This window comes from Hyperolius riggenbachi, chromosome 11 (genome assembly GCF_040937935.1).
Source record: "Hyperolius riggenbachi isolate aHypRig1 chromosome 11, aHypRig1.pri, whole genome shotgun sequence".
Taxonomy (NCBI): Eukaryota; Metazoa; Chordata; class Amphibia; order Anura; family Hyperoliidae; genus Hyperolius; species Hyperolius riggenbachi.
In genome coordinates this window covers 130,042,343-130,052,154 of record NC_090656.1, presented here as the reverse complement: position 1 = coordinate 130,052,154, position 9,812 = coordinate 130,042,343, and positions in this window count along the sequence as shown.

Sequence of the window (9,812 nt, the reverse complement as noted above, 5' to 3'; positions counted from 1 at the left end):
ATTCAAAGAATTAAAGGGACCATGAGCAGAAGCCGTGGGTATTAATATAAGCATACCCACGGCTATTTAGTAAAGAGGGGACACTCACCAGCCCCTTCAGTAAGCGCTGCTTCTCCCAGGGTGGCCGCTATAAATTACATGGCAACAAGCGACACTGAAGCAGAGTCGCGCTGTGCTCCGAACCAGGAAGCCTGTGGGTCCTTTCTGCGCATGCGCAGGCTTCCTGGCTTCTTCCCCCTCCCTCTGCCACGCGTCATTATGCAGTTCACGTGTGGAGGGGAGGAAGAAGCCAGGAAGCATGCGCAGAGAAAGGGGCGTTCCACGCATCAGGCCTACTAGAGGGTCGCCTGGAGCGACCCATGGTGAACTGGCTTGTGGCATCTAATAAACGCTGTGCCAGTTCACTGTCCGCAGCCCGCAGCTCATCTTTTTAGTCTGTGGGTTCCGGCAGGCAGAGCAAGGCTACACTAAAATGGTATCCGAAGCCCTGCACTAGACCGTATTTGTGTCTGCAGTACAGGGCTTCGGGCGCTGCAGGAAGATTGTTGGGGGAGCTGCACGCCAGAGGTAAAGGAGACTTCTGCCAGGTAAGTAAATGTGTTTTTTTTCTGGGGAAACGCAGCTGCAGGACTATTCTTATTTTCTGGTGAACCACTGCCCAATAACTTTATTTTCTCTTGAACTACTGGCCAATTAGTGTATTTTTAGTAAACTACTGCCCAATAAATGTATTTTCTGGTGAACCACTGCCCAATAAGTGTATTTTCTGGTGGATCACTGCCGCAATAAGTGTATTTTCTGGTGGATCACTGCCGCAATAAGTGTATTTTCTGGTGAACCACTGCCCAATAAGTGTATTTTCTGGTGGATCACTGCCGCAATAAGTGTATCTTCTGGTGAACCACTGCCCAATAAGTGTATTTTCTGGTGAACCACTCCCCAATAAGTGTATTTGCTGGTGAACCACTCCCCAATAAGTGTATTTGCTGGTGAACCATTTCCCAATAAGTGTATTTTCTGGTGAACCACTTCCCAGTAAGTGCATTTTCTGGTGAACCACTGCCCAATAAGTGCATTTTCTGGTGAACCATTGCCCAATAAGTGTATTTTCTGGTGAACCACTTCCCAATAAGTGCATTTTCTGGTGAACCACTTCCCAATAAGTGCATTTTCTGGTGAACCACTGCCCAATAAGTCTCTAAATAGGAGTCTGGAAAACCCCCTTTGCGGTGCGATCAGGCAACCAGGTTTTAGTCAACTCAAGAAATCCTCTGCGTAGAAAGGAGAGAGAGAGTGCTCTAAAAACAATAGGTACAAAGCACGTTTCCCTGTCCAAGACAGGTCTCACCTGGATTCAGATGGCTGTCGGTGGGATACAGCCTGTGTAAGGTTCTGTCCCTTTGAAAAAGAGACCAGGCTCTCAGGATGGCAGTGCGGTGGACTCCTCCAGGGGACTCAGTCAGCCTTAGGATCCAGGGGGACGATCCAGATGTCCCGTGGGTTGGAAGGAAGCGGTGGCGCTTGCCCCACAGCAATGTTACCAGCTCTCCCCTGGTGGAAGACGGGAGACTGGTGTTCGTGTATCAAGTGCAACCATAAGCTGTATGCAGGAGAGGTAGGTGTCACACAGTATTTTCTGGTGAACTACTGCCCAATAAGTGTATTATCTGGTTTACCACTGCCCAATAAGTGTATTTTTTGGTGAACCACTGCCCAATAAGTGTATTTTCTGGTGAAACGCTGACGCATTACAATTATTTTCTGGGGAAATGATGACACATTACAATTATTTTCTGGTGAAACGCTGATGCATAACCATTGTATTCTAGTGTACCACTGCCTCAATAAGTGTATTTTCTGGTGAAACGCTGCTGCATTTTCATTATTTTCTGGTGAAAAGCTGCTGCATTTTCATTATTTTCATGGGTTGGCGCTATGGGGGTGGCTACAGGATTTCTCAACTGGAGTGACAAAATGGCTAGGCTTCCTGGTTCGGGGCACAGCGCGACTTTATAGCAGCCACCCGGGGAGAAGCATTGCTTACTGAAGGGGCTGGTGAGTGTACCCTCTTTACTAAATAGCCATGGGTATGCTTATATGCATACCCACGGCTTCTGCTCAGGGACCAGTGCTATCTGTATGACGATGAAGCAGAACAACAAGGAGAACAGCAAGTGGAATGCAGTTCTGCCCTGAAGAGTAAACGGATGCAAATTATATTTATCTGAGTTTGCAAGCACTGCTGATAACAAAGATAAGCTGAAAAGTTGAAATTTCATTATATATTTTTGCTAGGACCTGAATGAACCAGATTTCACATCACACTGAAATGGCTGCACTGCAAATTTCAGTGATCAAATGTAATACCTTAAATTGAGAATTGGAATATGAGACTGCCGTTGGAGGGATGTTTTGTTATACTATTGCTGTTATATAATTAATTATTGCATAGGTTTATTTTCAATTCAAGTTTACTTTAACAGCTTAGAGCAGTAGACTTTCACTTTCCCAGAGCTTTCATAGGAGTGCCACTCTCCACAAAACTGCAACTCCTGCAGTGCTCAGTGGGAGAGGGCGTGTCTTGGACTGCAACGTATACCTACATTGCCTGGCAGTCTGAACAGGAGAGGAGCTTGGCATTGGCAAAGCTGTTTAGTGTGTTAAAGAGTAACTGTCAGGCTGCAAAAGCTAATTTAAACCTCTATTCTCCTGTGTTAAACAGTTTAGAAGGAAGCCAAAAAAGCAATACTGAAGTTAAAAATCTCTCTTACTTTTGATGTGTGCTGAACAGCAAGGCTGTTATTCCCAAGCTCTTAAGAGGCCGAGAGGCCGCATACCATACTGCAAAGCATTCTGGGGCTGCTTCTTCCCACCTTGGGTCCTCCTCTCTGCTGCTAGTGAGAAGTTACAGGCTCATGTTACAACAGCTTGTAACGCAGTCCAGCTCACAGCACTGAAAAATCTCGAGGCAGAGTATACTGCATGAGTCCGCTATTGTTCCTAGCCACATGGCTAATTAATATTCACTGCACAGTAGTGTTGTCTTTTTTTCTGAGTCGAATCATCAGGAAGCAGGAAGGACATGACGACACATTTGGCTTCATAGGAGACAGACAAACATGGAACCTGCCATAAGCTGTCAGGAGCATCATTCTCTGCAAATAGTATATAAAAATTCTGTGAAATCCAAACGTGGACAGTGAAATGCATATGTAATGTAAGTACAGCCAATCTTTAGCTACTGATATATGTGTTTTCTTTCTCTGAGACCTTATACCTAACAGCTCCTCTTTAAGTTAACCTGTTAAAGGGTACCCAAACTCTTGCACATCGTACTATGAAAAGTTTTCATTCCACATATAAGGGCCCATTTCCACTAGGGCCGAATGGGGCAGAATCTGCAGTGTTTCCACATAGGTGTGTTGAGCAGGAAAACATTGCTCATTCCTTCTATGGCTGTGGTGCGAATCTAGACGGCATGCTGCAGTGTCCTGCAGCACGCACCCAAATCCGTATAGCTGTACAGCTAAGCTACTTAGGTTGCGGCCAAATCAGAAAAGGCTGCGGCACCTGGTGGGAATAAGCCCTTTGTGGTGTTAAAATCCACTGCAGTGTAGCATGTGTGTGCTTACCTACTCCAGAGTATAATTAGTTTATCAGCAGCTGAGGAAATGTGAGGAGGAGGCACTCCTTCCTATTCACGGTTGTGATGTGCCTTGGCTATCCGTTTACCATGCGGATGTATATCAGTAGAAGATGAAGCAGGCACCATCCATGTAATATTTATGCTCTTATTTTAAATTATCATAGTTCCAATCTGTCACACAACGTCAGCAGCTGTGACTGACAGCACCACTGTTCCACTGCCACTGCAGGAAAGGCTGTGGTTTAAAGGGTACTGTACCCAAGTAAAATTATTTAAAATAAACACATGATGTACCTGCAAATGAATATTGCATACTTACCTTGCTTTCAGTTCCTCTCAGAATCTCACCATTTTCTTCTAACAATTCCTTCCAGTTCCAACTAGATCTAGTTGTATTCGTCTCTATAGAAGCTGAAAGCCTTGGGGCCTTTTTTCACTATATCAGTTGCTGTCAGTTATAACTGAAAGAACAACTGATATGATCGCCATTTTTAAAATGGAGGACAGAGAATTCCATCGATGACAGTGGACAAACAGGAGAAAGAAATTGAAAGGCAGTTTGAAAGGCGAGAGGTAAGTATGATGTGTGTATGTTTATTTTGACTTTTATTTTTCTGTTCAGGTTTGCTCTAAACCTTTTTGTGCTCCCTGTTAAATTAATCCAGTTAAAACTTTAGGGGTTTTTTTTAGGATTGCCATAAATTGTAATGAATATTTTTTCCCCTAAAGGTGATCATGCTGTAGCAAATCTTTTATAACAGATAGGAAGTTCTGAGCTCCACTTTAAGTTCTAATAGATCCTGTAATTTTGTACTGGGAAATGGAGGCTGCATTAAGTTATATATAATTGTTCCTGGACATTCACATTTAAGTGAAACTCTACTTTTGTTAATCAGCATTCCTTTGGTGTTCACAATGCCAGGATTAATGTCAACAGTTATATCAAAACTGCTTACTTTGATCTTGATTCTGTGCACACAAATAACAAGTATAAATATGTGATAACCCTACCTTGCACAAACGATGGGCAGGCATCTAAAATAGCTGTTTGTCAGTTGGATTTATGGTTCTGTATAATTGAGGGCTGTACTGTAGGTTTATTATAACACAGCAGCTCCTGGCTCAAAGAGGCAAAAAATTATTAGCATCACCCACTTTTCTTAAATGAGGTATTATGAGCATTTAAATTTGTGCTGGGGAAAGAGACTATATGCATTCACCTTTTCTTTTAAGGGACAAACTTCACTTTGAATTGTAAGTTTAGAGTATCATCCTGATTCAAAACTTCTTGCTTTTACTGATGGCTAACACAGTACAACAGTCACAGCTGCTGCTAAGCTATTTACACTCTACTGCTTCTCAGTTTTAGAGAAACAAAAAATTGCTTTCCTAAAACAGAAAGAATTTGCGATTTTAGAGAAAATGTTACTTGGTTAGCAAAACGTTACTGCCATCTTGTGGTGGTATACTATACTATACTCATCTCAGTGCTTCCACACTACTTACATGTCTTCTCAGAGGCCCCCTTCCATACTTATCGTGTTATGTTGTTTTGGGGAATTCTCCCCCGCTGCAGCGGCCATTAATGTCTGTGAGACATGCCACAATACCCGAGGTGCAACGCAATGCAATGGAAGTGCTCTAGACACCACAAAAATAGTGCACAAGCTGCTGTGCATTATCATGCCATTCCTGGAAGTGGATCGGAAGTCCCACATTTGTTTCCTTGCTTAAGCTGTTGTAGTGCAATCATCCAACAATCACACCGCTATAGATTGACCCACAATGGTTTTCCAGTCTGTAATGGCACTTTTATAGAGTCTCACAAGTGTGATAATACTGCATATTATTACTTTGCAGTGGTATATTATGTGCAATAGTGTTCATTTACTAAGGATAAAGTTCGTTGGAGAATATAAATGATCTATCATAACTTGGACTGGCTATCTTTTATTTAGCAAATACACAGCGTAATCAGCGCTGTCTACTCTTACCATCAACATGTAATATAAGAAACAAAAAGTCCCATCACAGTCTCGGAAATGAACACAGAGTAAACAAATCACTGAGAAATATTACTGTGTATTTATTGCAACAGTCCCGGAAAATGCACTAATAAATTCCAGCTGCGTAATAGAAAATATCATTGTAGCAACACATACAGTATATAGCAAGAATATCTTACAAGCACTATTGCATCACAATGTATAGCAATATCGTCTCTTCCCTTCTGGAAAAGATCTTGTGCATTAGCAGTTGCATGCTATTCCCAAATACATTGCAACAGCCCAATCAAGGAATATATTTGTAGCAATAAAGTATTTTTCAGACCATAAAATGCACCCCCCACCCCACCAAGGTATGTATGTGGGGGGAGGAAGTCTGTTCTTCTTATGCAACTGCACAGTGCAGCGGAAGCCATTACCTATCCACCCAGTGCTCCTCCCTCTCCTCTCCTCTACCTGCCATTACTATGCTGTACTTGAAGAGGGTCTGTTGGTTATATATACTGTATAGTAGCACAATACTAGATATAATACTCCAATGAAGAATTACTCTGATTACTGATAACAGTCACAGATACAGGAAACTGAATAGGAGCATCCCAGAGGGTCATTCCCTCCTAATATTTTGTAATTATTTTAGGTTTTAAAGAGACACTGAAGCGAAAAAAAATATGATATAATGAATTGCTGTGTAGTACGGATAATTACTAGAAAATTCGTAGCAAAGAAAATATTCTCATATTTTTATTTTTAGTTATATAGTGTGTTATATAACATTGCATCATTCTATAATATGTGCAGTTTACACACTACTCAGCATTCTAAATGATTTTACCGAGCAGGCAAGTGAACTATTGACCTGTCCTCTGGGGAGAAAAAGAAAATACAGTGACTGACAGTTGAGATAACAAGCTTCAGAAGACAGAGCTCTCTGCGACATTGAAAGTCATTGCGCTCAATGGCTCTTTTGCACAGATAACAATTGGAGTTTCTTAAAGGGACCATGACCTCTAAAAATAAACAAAATTGGTATTTACCTGGGGCTTTCTGCAGCCCACCGTAGGTCGGGAGGTCCCCGGTGTAGTCCTGGCTCCCCACCCGGTCCCTCTGCCACATACCACACCACCGACACCTGGGCTGAGTGTCAGGCTCCCACTTCCTGAACCAGGACGCTCTTCGTCATCACGTCGGCCGCTGCGCGTCATCACGGCGGTCGGCGTGCCAGTATTGTGCATGCGCGGTTAAAATCGCGCATGCGCAGTACTGTCACGCCGGCCGCCGTGATGAAGAGCATTCCGGTTCAGGAAGTGGGAGCTCGACACCCGGCCCGATTGTCGGCGGTGCGGTATGCGACGGAGGGACTGGGAGAGGAGCCAGGACCACGGTGGGCTGCAGATAGCCCCAGGTAAGTACCAATTTTGTTTATTTTTAGAGCTCGGAGTCCTTTTAACTCTTCCTGTACTGGAAACAATATTAGACTTATGTCTCTGCTCCTAATGTTTTTATTTCTTAGCTGTACTACACATACAATTCATTATATCATATTTTTTTCACTTCAGTGTCTCTTTAAGTGTAAACCATAAAATTAATTTAAAACTTTTATAAGGGAGTATATTTTTTTAAAATACAGCATGGCTGTATTGATAAAAAATGTATGGAATTTACTTTTCTAGTCATTGTTTTGATCATCTAAAAATACTCAGCAGCTAATAAATGTATTGCTTTCACTTTCATAAGAAAGTACAAGACTAATCTGAACCCCATTGTTTTTATTGTTATTATTTTTAAGTATAGTATATAGTGCACCTGCCAAAGGTCCAGTAGTTGTTTCTGACTTCCAGCACTTAAAAACGTTTGTTTCTTATACAAACATAATGGACCTAGTGTATTAATATTTGAAATGGGTGAAATATGATTAACCTTTGGAGGAAGAGACTGACGTAAGGAGGAAATAAAAAAAGCAAACATATGATGTCATAGCTGGAATAATAAACTTTATTTTTGAAACCCAGTGTCAGTGTTTTTTTATTTAATGTCAGTGTGTTTTTTAACCCTTGCCCAATTGAAGAAAAGGTAAAGAATCAGGTAAAGAAGTAAACTTCTTCCGCTATTCATCTGAAGCTTGTACCCACCTGGCGATTTTCCCGATGACCGGCGATTTTAAACGACGTTGCGAGGTGGTTACAGGCGCATGACTGCGATCGTCGCTTAGTGTCACGCTGATGACGACGGACCGACGCGGCAGAAAGGATCCTTGCAATCCCTGACGACTCAGCAAAAAGTACAGCGATCGCAGAAGTGTCGCTCACACCGCCGTATACGTCACTTCACGCTTTAAACCGCCGACAGGAAGAGGGGATGTCGCTGGAGCAGTAGAGCGGTGACTACGCAGCTTTAGAGCAGACGTTTTTCAAGTGGAGCAGCTGGTTAACACATTAACCTTCCTGCTGTTGTATTTTGTTTTGTTTTTTTTTGCAATTCAGTTTTTTATTGAACATATTTTTTTTTTTCATTTCACATAATCATCTTTCTATTGGAGAATACTTTATATATAGAAATGGCTAACTGTATCAAAGCTACATATCCATTATCCATTCCCTAAAGCCCACTGCAGGAGCAGCTGATGCAGCCTCCCTTTTTTCAATGCTGGCCCCACCTGTTTGAGAATTAGGCATGTCACAACTCACAAATCTAGGTGCCATCAGCACTGAGCACTGATGCTTTGTGGAAGGCCCAATTTAAGGCATCCTCGGACAAAGCACCTGGAAATATTAAAACATAGAGAGTTTAGCCTGTTTAATTCCCCCTCATTTGTGTCTAATCACAAGTTGATTGTGATTGTAATTTGACCTCTCCACTGCATCACATGACTACCACGGCAGATAAGGCAGATAAGCTCATTTGAAAGTACAGGATGTTAACAATATGTCTGCTTCCATGAATCAGGAAGTGGAAACAGTGCAGATACATTTTAGGATTTGTTTCAGCTGTAACAAAGAAATGTTTTTTGGTTAATGGTTATTATGCTGTTGCGTATCTTTTAGAGCAGAGAGGACACTCTGAGTTCAGGTCCACTTTAAAGAGCACAGTGGCTGATATTAGCATTGCTGAAAGCAGGGTGCACATATTTGCTGTGTCCATGCCAAGTGGATGGCATTCTATGTGGAGAAGGGGTAGGGAAATCAGGCCAACTATGACGGCAAGTGAGGCGTCTTCGTCAGGCGGCGGAAGTCTGGAAGCGGCGCCAGGCAGAAAGAGGAAGTGTGCCTGGCCTACCGCCTCCCTCACTTGGGTCCTCCCTTTCTGGCGCTTCCTCCTTCAGATATACGGCGGTGTCAGCAGGCGGAAGATTAATGACTCGCTCACCTGACTTCCGCATTCCAGGTATTGGAGCACTCAGCTCTGCGTGCATACCACAGGTCTCCTCCTCATTAAAGGAGGAGGAGACCTGTGGGATGCACGCAGACCTGAGTGCTCCGATGCCTGGAACGTGAAGTAATTTATCTTCCGACTGGTACCGCTGACACCGCTGTGGAGGGGGAAGAGCTGGAAGGGGGGGACCCGAGGGAGGGGGGACAGACCAACCTCTGTGGCTACTGCTCCTCCTTTCTGGCTCCTACCCCTCCAGCTCCCCTCATGGCAGGGACTTCCCTATACTGGGGCAACTATGTTACCTATATTGGGGCAACTATCCTATTTATACTGGGGGCAACTATACTATCTATACTGGGGCAACTATACTACCTATACTGGATCAACTATACTAGCTACCTACCTATACTAGGGGCAACTATACTACCTATACAGGGGCAACTGTACTACCTATACTGGCGCAACTTTACTAGGTACCTATGCTGGAGCAACTATTCCTGGCTACCGTATACAGGGGGCACCTATACCCTGGCTACCTATCGACCTATACTGAGGGTGAAAATGTTTGGGTGCTGTGCGATCATTCAAAATTGATGATGGTGGGGGGGAGCGCATCCTCACAAGTTTGCCTCTGGCAGCAAAAAGTCTAGAACCAGCTCTGAGGGGAACAAGGGTCACAGAAGTCTGTTGTAAGCATTGCTGCATACCGCTTGCAAATTGCGATCTTGCAAGCTGTCTGCAAGCATGGGTACAATATAAAAAAAACACTTTTTTATGTATTTTTTTAA